Below are 12,097 nucleotides of genomic sequence, written 5' to 3'. Positions count from 1 at the left end.
GGAGTAGTCCTAGGAAGTAGACTTTAAAATGGGATTTTGGAGCAGGAGATTATACTGGCAGATGGTAATGAGGACTCCATCACAGGTAGTAGGTAGAGTCCTGATTGCCCTTGGCTTGCTCCTGTGGTGCAGTTATTGAACGTGTGATGAGCTGTGATGGGATCCCAGTGGAAGGGAATGCCTTGGCTGGTGCAGTTGGAGAGGTATGTGGGAGGTGGGGACTATGGAATCAGATAGCTGTTGCTTGGAATTGTTCATGAGTTAATCAGTGGAAAAGAGACTCCAGGAATAGACCTGCACTTGTGTAAGTGAATAGATTTTTCAAAAAAGTGCCAAAGCAACTAATATAAAAATTGTCAAAAAAAAAAAAAACCTAGTACTGAAACATGTAGAAATTAATATGGATAATCATATACTTTGGCCTTATTTCATGCCCTACACAAAAATTAATCCAATATTAATCTTAGATTTTAATGTAAAGTTTGCAACTACAAAGCTTAACAATAGTTTGGGGTAAACAAAGTTTTTATAAACAGGATAAACAAGCAAGAAATTTTTTTTATAATGATAAAATATACTTTGTAAAATGAAAAACTTTTGCTCATGAAAAGGAAACTGGTGTGAAAATGATTAGATAAGCCACAGACTATAATAAAATATATTTAATATGTGTGCTGTGCTTAGTCACTCAGTCATGTCCAGCTCTCTACAGCCCCATGGACTGTAGCCCACCAGGCTTCTCTGTCCATGGGGATTCTCCAGGCAGGAATACTGGAGTGGGTTGCCAAGTACTCCTCCAGGGGATCTTTCCAACCCAGGAATTGAACCCAGGTCTCCCGCATTGCAGGTGGATTCTTTATTGTCTGAGCCACCAGGGAAGCCCAAGAATACTAGTATGGGTAGCCTATCCCTTCTCCAGGGGATCTTCCTGACCCAGGAATCAAAGTGAGGTCTCCTGCATTGCAGGCAGATTTTTTACCAGCTGAGTTACCAGTGAGCCCCATTTAATGTATATTATATGTTAAATATTTAATAAAATAAAATAAATATGCATATTAAAGACCTCAAATCCAGCTATATTAAAACATTTCTTCCATTCAGTAATAAAAAAAATTGGCAAAAGGTTTGAATTGTTCAGACTCTTCACAATAAAACATGGTAAATTAGTATATTAAAAAAAACTGCTTGACATCATAAGTCACAAGGGAAATTCAAATACAGTCAGAATTAGACACCACTTTACAGGTACTGGAATGGCTGAAATTAAAAAGCCTGTGAATAGTAAATGTTGGTTAGAAGAGAGAGCAACTGAAATTTGTAAGCATTGCTGGAGGGAGTGTAAAATGGTACAACTGCCTAGGATATAGTTTGGCAGTTTCTTATAAAGTTAAGCATAACCTACCTTATGACCCAGAAATTGTAATCCTAGGTGTGTACGCAAGAAAAATGAAGTCATATGTCTAAAGAGAATTTCAGAACAGTTTTAGCTATCCCCTGACAGGAAGCAACCCAAATTTCTACCAGCAGGAGAATGAACAGATCAATTTAATATAGTCATACCTTACTACTCAACAATAAAAACATGTATACACTGCCAAGTGTAAAATAGATAGCTAATTGGAACCTGCTATAAAGCACAGGAAGCTCAGCTTGATACTCTTTGATGACCTAGATGAGTTGGATAGGTTGTGGGGAGGAGTTTAGAGGTCCAAGAAGGAGGGAATATATGTACATATATAGCTGATTCACTTCATTGTACAGCAGAAACTTAACACAACTTTTAAAGCAATTACTGTCCAATAAAAATTGTAAAAAATAAATTAAATTAAAATTTTAAGCCACTTAAAATCATCTATTTGTAAAAAAAAAAAAAAAACAATAGAAAGGAACTAAATCCTGATATATGCAGCAACATGAATGAATCTCAAAAACATTATGCTGAAGGAAAGAAACAAGACACATAAGAAAACACTGTGTATGAAGATCTACAACAGGTAAAACTAATCTATAGTAAAAAAATCACAGTAATTTCTTCTGGGTATAGAGGTTGACAAAGAAGGGGCACTTGAGAACTTCCTGGGGTGATGGAAATATGCTATATATTGATAAGGATATGGTTATGTGGGTATATATGTGGCCACAGTTACATGGATTATTCATTTGTCAAAACTCATCAAACTTAAAATCTGAACTTTTCATTGTGCACAAATTATACTTAAATAAAAGAAAGGGTTAAAAAAATAAAAGCAAGTACACCAAGGCATAAATGCCACCAAGCCATTTTGCCATAAACTTGGGCACAAGCTTTTCTGAGCTTGACTAGATTTCATATTCTTTTCCTTTAAATTATTTATTGAGCAAATGATCATTTTGGAGACTGTCTTTACCAAAATAAACTGTGGTTATATATTCTTAACTTAGAAATCCTTTCTGAGACAACAGAAGTAAGAAAATGTATATGCAAAGTTGTTTATTGAAGAATTTTATATTATGTTTAAAGATAAAACATTAAATGAAGTCAAAATGGTCAAGAAATTGTGGTACATTTGTATGATGAATTATTTCATAGCTAAAGACATCAAATAACTGTTATACAATAAGGAAATGGAATATTAGTGAACAACATAGGCTATAGAATTGTGTAGACAGCTTGATTTCTATTCACATAGAAAACACTGGACAAAGAAGCACCAGGTTGTTAGGAGTTGTTATTCTGGGATTGTGAATGACTTTTATTCTCTTCTTTTCAAACTTCATTTTCTACATTTTTATTTATTTCTTTTATAATCTGACATAAACCAAAACTTATAAAGTTTTACAGTAAAATGAAAGTTAAACCTATTGAAGCCCTGAGCCTGGTTTTCTTTGCCCTTCTGCAGCCACTCAACTATGGGAAAATCATCCATAGGAGTACATGGGAAACCCCTGAAGCTTTCTCAGAAATCAACTGCTCGGTTCTTGCAGAAATAGGATATGAATTAGATTCTTTTTTTAACCTTCCTGATGAAACCAGCTCTCCTTTCCCTCTGGTCCTCTTGCTTGTCTCTCCTCTCCATCCTACTCCAATTCTGCTGGTCTCTGAACCATGAAGAGCAGTGATGCTCTTTAGGAGATTCTAGCAAACACTGATATCACTAACTTCCATGCCATTCTAAAATTACATTTAATTTGGCTCCATTTCCTAGTCTGAAACTTGTTTTAATCAAAATTGAAATCAGTGCAATAAGAAGTCATGTACATCTCAGCCCTACTGTTTGGTATTTTGCTGAGATTAAGTGAGCTCAGGACTCTGTAAGAGATCGCCCTGCACCAGAAGGGTTTCTACAGGCTTGCAGTCATGGGGCACAATGATTACCATAGAAAAGCAATTTTTAACAATAAATCAGCTCATTAAAACCAAGGCAATGAAAAGTTGCATATGAGGAGGAGAAAGGGAGTGAGGGAAGAAGAAGGACTATCAAAAATCTCTTCATGATGTTTTATTTTATCTATCCAAAAGCTAATCCAAAGGTTGCTACAGGACTGTGCTCATAAAACAGGTCTGCAAAGGGAATCTCTACAGAAAAAGCCGCCTTGCCCGCTTCACTGGCAGTTGAGTTCACAGTAGAAATACATTCAATTCCACATAGTAATAGTGCTTTAATAACAGATGAAAATATGTTTTATGGTGTGTGTTGATAACTAAATGCTTATCCTATATATAGAAATTCAAATAATTGGAATTTCTCATAGCCAGCATCCAGTTGAGACCACTGGAGAATACCTTGATATAGAAGGTTAAAATCAATAGACTGTGTTTTGGTTATTTTTCCGAAGATGTCTGCTGTATGTTTAATATACTATATTTGTATTATGGGCTCTGGTTCCTGTAAATCTGAGGTCTCTCTTTCTTGAATGAATGAGGAGATAAGCAATTGAATTTGAAAGATACTTTATGCAACAGAAAAGCAATTTTGTTCCTGGTTATCAGAGGGCAAGAAGTGAACTAGCAATTGAATGCTAAATATTTTTAACCCTTGGGATTCTGGTTTACTCTCTGGGCTCAATCCATCTCAGCTGTAATGTTCCATATAATGGAGAAGCATTTTGTTAGATGTTTAGTCGATTTGAAGTAATTATCTCTTACTGTTAATGAATGTCAGTTTATATTACAAAATCTTGTATTTCCATTTTTATAGGAGGAAAGGAGGAAGATTCCCATTTCTTACTACGAAGACACATGAATACAGTTTAGCTCTGACTAGGGCCCCTTTGTGATAAACTTGTGTTGGTTTTAGCCATGGTTCACAATGGGTCTCTGAAATTCTTGGTGCTCCCAACCCAGCAAAGGAGGCTGACATTTTTTCACCACATTTTCTGGTGAAAACTTTATTGTCCACTCCACTGGTTCTTCTCAAATAACTTTTTAAAGAATTTGATGACTTAAAAATTACTTATTTCAAATTCTTTACTCCCTAGTCTTTGAGAATAATAGTACAGATATAGCTAAAAGCACTATTTTTACACACTGTTTTAAGTGAATATTTCTGAAAAATATACCTTGCCAAAAAGTGATTTTTTTTTTTTTTATCAGTTTCTATCACACGTGAGGTAGCCATCCTCCAAGATGGGCCCCCAGTGATCTTCCCTGCCTGGTAATGATGTTTTTGTATAGTCCTCATCCATGTTGTGTTAGTGTTGCCTTTGTGGTCAATAGTATGCAGCAGAAGTGAAGGTGTGTGTCTTCTGAAATACATCACATGAGACATTGCCACTCTGCCCTGTTCTCTTGAATCGCTTGCCATGTTATAAGGACTCTCCAGTGTTCCCATGTTGGAAAGGCCCATATGGCAATATGAGGCATCTTCAACCAGCACTTATTTGCCAGCCATGAGAGTGAGACATCTTAGGAGTGGAGGCACCAACCCCAGTCAAAACTGATGATAGCTGCCCTGGCCAATGTCATGACTACAACCTCATAAAAGATCCTCAGTCAGACCACTTGGCTAAGCCATGCTCAGATTCCTGACCCACAGAAACTCTGAGAGATAACAAATATATACTGTTATTCTAAGCTAATTGTTGGGTAGCAATTTGTATGCAATAATACATAACACTGGAAAAAGCCATCAAAGCACAATAACAGATTTCTCACTTACATAGAATTTTACAAAAGCATGCTAGGATGAGAGTAACTTTGGGAACTGGACATTGTAGATTGTAACAATACAATCTATTTTTTAAAATAACTTTATGCAATTAAGGTTTTTGTTACCAACAAGTGTGATCATTGCTTTTAGTACTTCCTTAGGTAAAAATTCTCCATGGGTCTACTGACATGGATCTGCTACTCAGTTTATTTGCCTCAACATTTTAATAACCATCAGATGTGTTCCATGATTCCAGAAGTCATTAGAGACAACTAAGTCTTGAACTGAGTGGTGAATTCCTAACATATAAGTTAAAGAAGGAGGAACTGCAAATGATAGACTTCCAAGAATTGTGCCATACCGAGGGTAGGACGTGGTGTGTAGTGTCTGCTTCCCACACTGGACTCTTCTCACACCGACAAAAGCTTTTCCTGCCTGAATCAGGTTGACCTGTCAACCTTAGAATAAATAGTAAACCTTGACGTGGTAATACAAATGTACACACACACACAAAATAATGTCTATACTTCAATAACTCGACTGAGTACATGTCTATTGAGTCCTTGCTGTAGGCAGTCCACTTTGCTGGAATTTCAATTATAGAAAACACAGATTCTACTTCCTGACCCATTCTATTCCATGATCTTTAATACTATGATAAGCAGTCCTGGATGGAAGCCTTCAAATCTCTCCTGCCCAAAACACTTTGTCATTCAATTGACTCTTAGATCTCTGAATTCTTTCCACTTAGGTCTGAAGCCATTTGTTTGGAGATTTGAACTAAGCATTTATCATTTGTCTTGCCACATGACTACTTTTTTTGTTTCCAGAATTTCTTTCCCTTGTTTACTTAGTCCTATCTTCCTAGTACTTACTGTTGGCATGCTTTGATGCTTTGCTATCTACTCTAGTTTCTAAATTATTGGTTGACCACCTTCCTCCTTATTCCCTTATTTCTGGTTTAATTCAGTGAAATACATTCTATTTGTAAAACCGGATCTCTACTTTTAAGAAACTTACAATTAAGTAGAACAACACATGTGGCAGAGGAATGCATGAACTCTCCATTCTGCTCCCTGTTCCCTGGAGACACTAATTGTCCGTGAATCACCTCTGTTTTCTAATATTCTGCCACCAGGGCTTACACTGTCGAAGGGGCTCTTGATTGTACCCTGGGCAAATTAACTGTTCGGGTTCTCAGTCCTGATCTCATGAGATTTATAGTTCAATTATGGAGGTAAGATCTGGTGGGAAGAATTCAAATAAAATAGCAGATTTCAAAATGACAATAATAGGACAGATCTAATGAGACACAGAACATGATTGTTATTAAGTGACATTAATGGTCATTGATTGTTATAGTACACAAAAGAAGGTGAGATTCCTCCAGGTAGCTCACCTGGGAGAAGGCTTTTCAGAAGTAGTATTATGAGCTTGATCTTAGAGCCCAAATAAGTTTCCGATGGGTCAATGGCAAGAGGAAATTTGAAATACATAAACATGAGAGTCACAGTGAACACTTAAAGATGAGGGCTTAAAGATAATAATGTGTTGGATCTGGTCAGAGGACACTGAGCTAGGTGGAGAAAGGATTAGGGAGAAGCTCACAAAGGGAATTTGGGGCAGATTGTGACCAGCAAATGAAATAACATATAGGAAAGAGCTTTGTAAACTTCAAACCAGCATAGAAATTTAACAAAAATATTTATTACAATAGCATAAACTGTGGTGGTTGCCAGTGAAATAATATTTGACTTAGGGCTTTGTTATTTCTTTCAAAGAGAAGGTGTTTGAAGATCATTGCTTTGAATAGCTCTTCTCCATGTTCTGTTGCCTGTAGCTATCTTTCTGTCTTATTGACTTCTTTTCAGCCATCTTTAGTACAAATGGTGAAACTGCAGAAAAACTTCAAGGCTTTGCTCTTCACTTCCTTTAAAGGTTCTTCATCTCTTTAAGAGTTTAGACTTCGTTTTATAACTGTGGCAGCTGCAACTCCCAGAGGTCCTCCTAGCCTCGAGGTTTGTTTACCACTCAGCAGGGATTTGTTTACCACCTGGTAAGAGAAGAGTCAAGAAGATAAAAGCCAATCAGGGAAGTAGAAAGACAGAACCAGACAGAAAATACCAAGAAAATAAGATTAGAAACACCAGGCTCAAGTAGAGTTAACTTTAGCAATATGGTGACCCTGGCAAGCCCATTGAATGCACGTTAAATCACTTCATCCTGTGGGTTGTTAGAGATCTATTACATCTTCTAAGATTACTTTGTGCCTACTGAACATGCCCCACCATTTTAAACTTTCATGTTTTAAAAAAAAGTCCAATCACTTCATTTTAAGTTCCCAAATAAATATGTTTCTGGCTCTCATGTTGTTAATTGGCTAGTCAGATTGTATTTGGAGTGAAGTCTGACTTGGACTGATGAAGAGTTAATAAAATACCATTCATTTTGAAATATGAAGAGAACAAATCTCTTCTTTAGCATAATTCTTTGATAGTTAAAGTTTATATGGACAAGCTTGACATACCACAATGCCTTAAAGTAACATCTGAATCCACAAGTCAAATTATTTTGTCAACCATAAGCACATTTTATTATCTTTCTTTGAAAATTGGTGATCTGGTTATGGTGGAGGTATAGTTATTTTTCATTAATTATAACAGCCAGTAAACCAGAAATTATGATTATCAAAGAATCTGGAAATTCAGGGTTTTCGTGTAGGATTATTTTATTGGTTAATGTATAGTATTTATAATTTTAAAGATAAAAAAGAATGTTGAATTATTTTGCTCACGTTACCATCTAATATGTAGGCTTTTATAATCTATTTTTATTCACTTACAGACTCTAAATATAACTTTGATCTTGCTAATTCACTTGAATATGGGGTAAGATAAATGATTTTTGAATATTTAAAAGATTCCATTTAAAATCACTGATTGAACTGGTTTACAGCTGGAAGCAACTATTTCTTAGATATTGGGGATTTATTGTATATGACTTATATTAAGGGATAAATAAGGACTATAATTCAGAATGTCTTCGATCTGAGACCATCCCATATCATTAAAATATACTAATGTCATTCATTCAGTACATTTGTTGAGCACCTACAAATGTTCTGATAACTTTGTTAGCCAGAGATGTTTTTCAAATGTCAACATCTAGAAATTCTGTGGAACAATAAACTCATTGTTACATTTTGAGCAGCAGGTTGATAATTATCTTTTTAGAAAAGTCATGCATTGTTATTTGTATTGATGAAGACAACACCTCTTTCTATTGGGAATTCCCAATAAATATCATTCAGAATAATGTGTCAAGAGCAGTCTAGGGCAGTTCATGGGAAAGGCAAGTATGCCTGAAAATCAAGGAGGAGGTGAACACTTAGTAACTGTTCCTGGGCTATTTTGTAAGCTATTGCTACACTTTAAAACCTGACAACCCATGGGCAAGCTGTGGATATTTCAGAGACTCCAGGTAGAACTGGCAGGATAGTAATTGCATCCTGTGGAGCTTGTGGGAGAAGGTTGGAAGGATTATTAGAGTTTATTAACCATCCTAAGGGCTTTCCTACACACCTTTCCTTAGGAACTCTGAAGTTTGCCATTTACTCCTCACTGACCCTTTTAACCTTTAGCCTTTTCTTCCTTCCAATTAATTTTAAGCGTTGCTACAAGAAATCATATTACAAACCAAGTTTCTGCTTTGACTAATATATTGAAATGACTTCTCAGTACATTGTGCATTTGACCCTAGGCATCTGAGTTTTTTCCAACCAATTTTCACTACTTGCTAGGAATGTCTACTGCTGTCGATTGGACAGGATGTGCTTTTTCTTTACATAACTACTTGCTCTTCTACCTGGGGAGTCATTCATTTATTTTAGCTTGTGGCTGCCTACTTTTGGGACCATGCTGTGTGCTGGCAGTTCCAAAAAATTATTTAGATTGTAGCAATCTCTCAAGGGAGCTGATAGCCTAGAGAGAACACTGGCACCTAAGTAATTACAGAACAAAAGAAGAAGTGCTGTCATACCATTGTGATAAATAAGGGCATGAAAGCATGGAGGAGTTACCCACCTCCTCTGGAGGATCCCAGAGAGGCTTCACAGGAAAGGCGGTGCTTGAACAGTTTTGTTAAAGATGAACATCTATTTTTCGTATATAAGGAATGGAAAAATAAATAACAGAAACAACAAAATAAAAGCATGATTTGGGAAACAGCAAATAGTACACTTGGAGTGCTTGTGGTAAGAAATGAGACATGGAGAAGTAAATAATCAAATCACACAGGCATATTTTTAAATCGTAATTAATTCAGAGATTCTCTTCAAGATGGCAGAATGAGCTGATGTAGGGCAAGTTCCCCATCCAAAATAAATAAATGAAAGGTTTTTAAAAGTACTTTTCTTGAGAACTTGTTTAGAGGTTCTAGCAAGAGAGTACTGCTACTCACATACCTTAGATTGAAGAGTGGTCCTCCTGTATCAGGTAAAGTTTTCCTCTTCGACTGAGCATTCACCTCAAGGAGGGACATACATGCGGTGGTGAGGGGGAAGGGGGACACCAGCCTAACTGCAAATCAGTCAGATCAACCCTGGTGATCAGTGAGGTGACAGATGTCACAGTCAGGTTGCCCTCAGATTCTGAAAGTACTTATCTGAGCACAATAACAAGAAAGGACATCTCTAGTGCCAGGAATTTTGTAAAGGGACCCCAAAGTGGTGTGTGGAACTTGAAGCCCCATTACTTATGCAGGTGCCTCATCATAAAAACTGAATTTGAGATATACATCGTTTGTCTGTCAAACACAAACAGGATCGCAGAATAAACTCAGGAGAAACTCCATGCACTAATTTTAGAATGACATGCAGCTGCTGCTGCTGCTGCTGCTAAGTCACTTCAGTCGTGCCCGACTCTGTGCGACCCCATAGACGGCAGCCCATCAGGCTCCCCCGTCCCTGGGATTCTCCAGGCAAGAACACTGGAGTGGGTTGCCATTTCCTTCTCCAATGCATGAAAGTGAAAAGTGAAAGTGAAGTCGTTCAGTCGTGTCTGACTCTTAGCGACCCCATGAACTGCAGCCTACCAGGCTCCTCCGTCCACGGAATTTTCCAGGCGAGAGTACTGGAGTGGGGTGCCATTGCCTTCTCCTGACATGCAGCAGCATCCCATAGATGTTGCTATGTAGTGCTGTTATTGTCATTGTTTTCCACGTTGTCTGTATTTTCAGTTTTGATCTCCTCTTTAATCCGCAATTTGTTTAGAAAAAGAGCTGACATGCTTTTGGGAGGGCTTTGCTGTGGGTGTGATGGGAGTTTGCCTTTGGGTGCAGGGGCACCCCAGTTCTTCCTCATGGTTGCCATAACAAGGGCATTTGTTTCCAGTCACAGACTCTTCTCTGACAGCCTTTGGTATCAGACATCTCCTACTGGTATCTGTTCCTCAGCGGGTGCAGGTGTGAGCAGGCTGTTCCCATGTTGCGTGGCAGCCATAGGTGACCCTTCAGCCAGTTCTCCCTGGAATCTTTCAGACATCCACTCGGTTTCCTGGAAGACTCTCCGTTATCCTCTCTTTTGTCTTTGTGGCTTTTGTTGTCAGTCTGTCCCACTTGGTTTATTTCTTATATCTTCTACACACTCCTCACTCTATATTTTTCTGGCAGCTTCGCTTTCTTCACCCTGTGTATCCTGTTTTCCAGTGCCTTTTAGGATTTATTTGCCTATTTACTCTGTGATGTCATTGATATTTTGCGAGGGAGGACAGGTGACCTTGTGTGTTTACTCAGCTATCCTGAAGAAGAAAACTATGTACTCTGTTTGTTGTCTGGTTCATATCCCTGGTTCTTTAAAACCCAAGGAAACTGTATTATTTATTACGGTTGTTCCATAACCACTGAAGAAGAGTAAAATTGCTTTAATTGCTGAAAGGATAGGAAGCTGTTGTGTCCTATACTTACTTGGTATTTCAAGATAGCAGTAGTCCCACAGGAACAAACTCTGGAATATCACAGTGTCCCTTTGTCTAACAGATTCCATCTGCTAAAACACTACGTCTTCTCACACCTGCCGTCTTAGTGAGCTACTCAAGGATGGCGTGACTGATGGGTAATTTTGTCAGTTTAGCAAAGGGAGGGCTTTCACAGTAGCCTATGAGACAGCTTCGATTTATGTGGCTGTGTAACACTAGGTTTAAATATACCCCTTTCTAAGTCCAGAGCAGGGAAAAAAAAAAAAGGTGATTCAAAGATGTTACTTAGATTTCCTGGAATCTGGGAACCTGGTATATTTGATTCAAACCTAAAGAAAACCTCTGCAGATTGAAGACCAGCTAAAATGACCATGGCAGCTGAGCCTGGGGTGCATCTGAGAAGGGACCACATTCCCCTGATGGCAGGTTAAGGATTCCCCTTTCCCACATACCAAATAAGGGATCTGTAGTAGTAATATCTGCCTATGGTCATTTACAAATGAAGCCCCAGAGGGCTGTCTGCAGGGACTGAAGGAACCTCAGCCAGCACAGGCTGCCATGTTCTGCTCAGTCGCTGGAGCTGAGGGGGAACCGCAAGCCAGAGCCAAGGGAAAGGGGCTGCCCGTGTGGCATGTCCCACCCGAGTGTGTGGGAGAGAAGTGTTCGAACACTAGCCTGGGTGGAGGAAGCCAGCACAGATCACATGAGTGTCAGGAAAGTAAAATTTCCTGCTCCATACTCCTTTCCTTCCTCTAGGACCTCTTCAACCCTGGGGATGTCACTGGCCACCCACTTAGTGGGGGGGAAAAGAATCGAATTTCTAGGTAGGGGAATAGGAAAGACAATTACACGTCTTCCCTTCACTGTAACTGCTAAACAGAAGCAGGCCTGAACTGGGGAAATGGGGAGAAATTGGAAATCTAAATGCAGTGTTGAGCTTGGAAATGACCAAGTACATTACATAAAGTACTTGGTAATTTAAATATTGAAAGGAGA

The sequence above is a fragment of the Bos javanicus genome, chromosome 3 (genome assembly GCF_032452875.1).
Source record: "Bos javanicus breed banteng chromosome 3, ARS-OSU_banteng_1.0, whole genome shotgun sequence".
NCBI classification, from domain to species: Eukaryota; Metazoa; Chordata; class Mammalia; order Artiodactyla; family Bovidae; genus Bos; species Bos javanicus.
The sequence above is the reverse complement of the archived record's forward strand: the minus strand, read 5'-3'. Positions refer to the sequence as shown.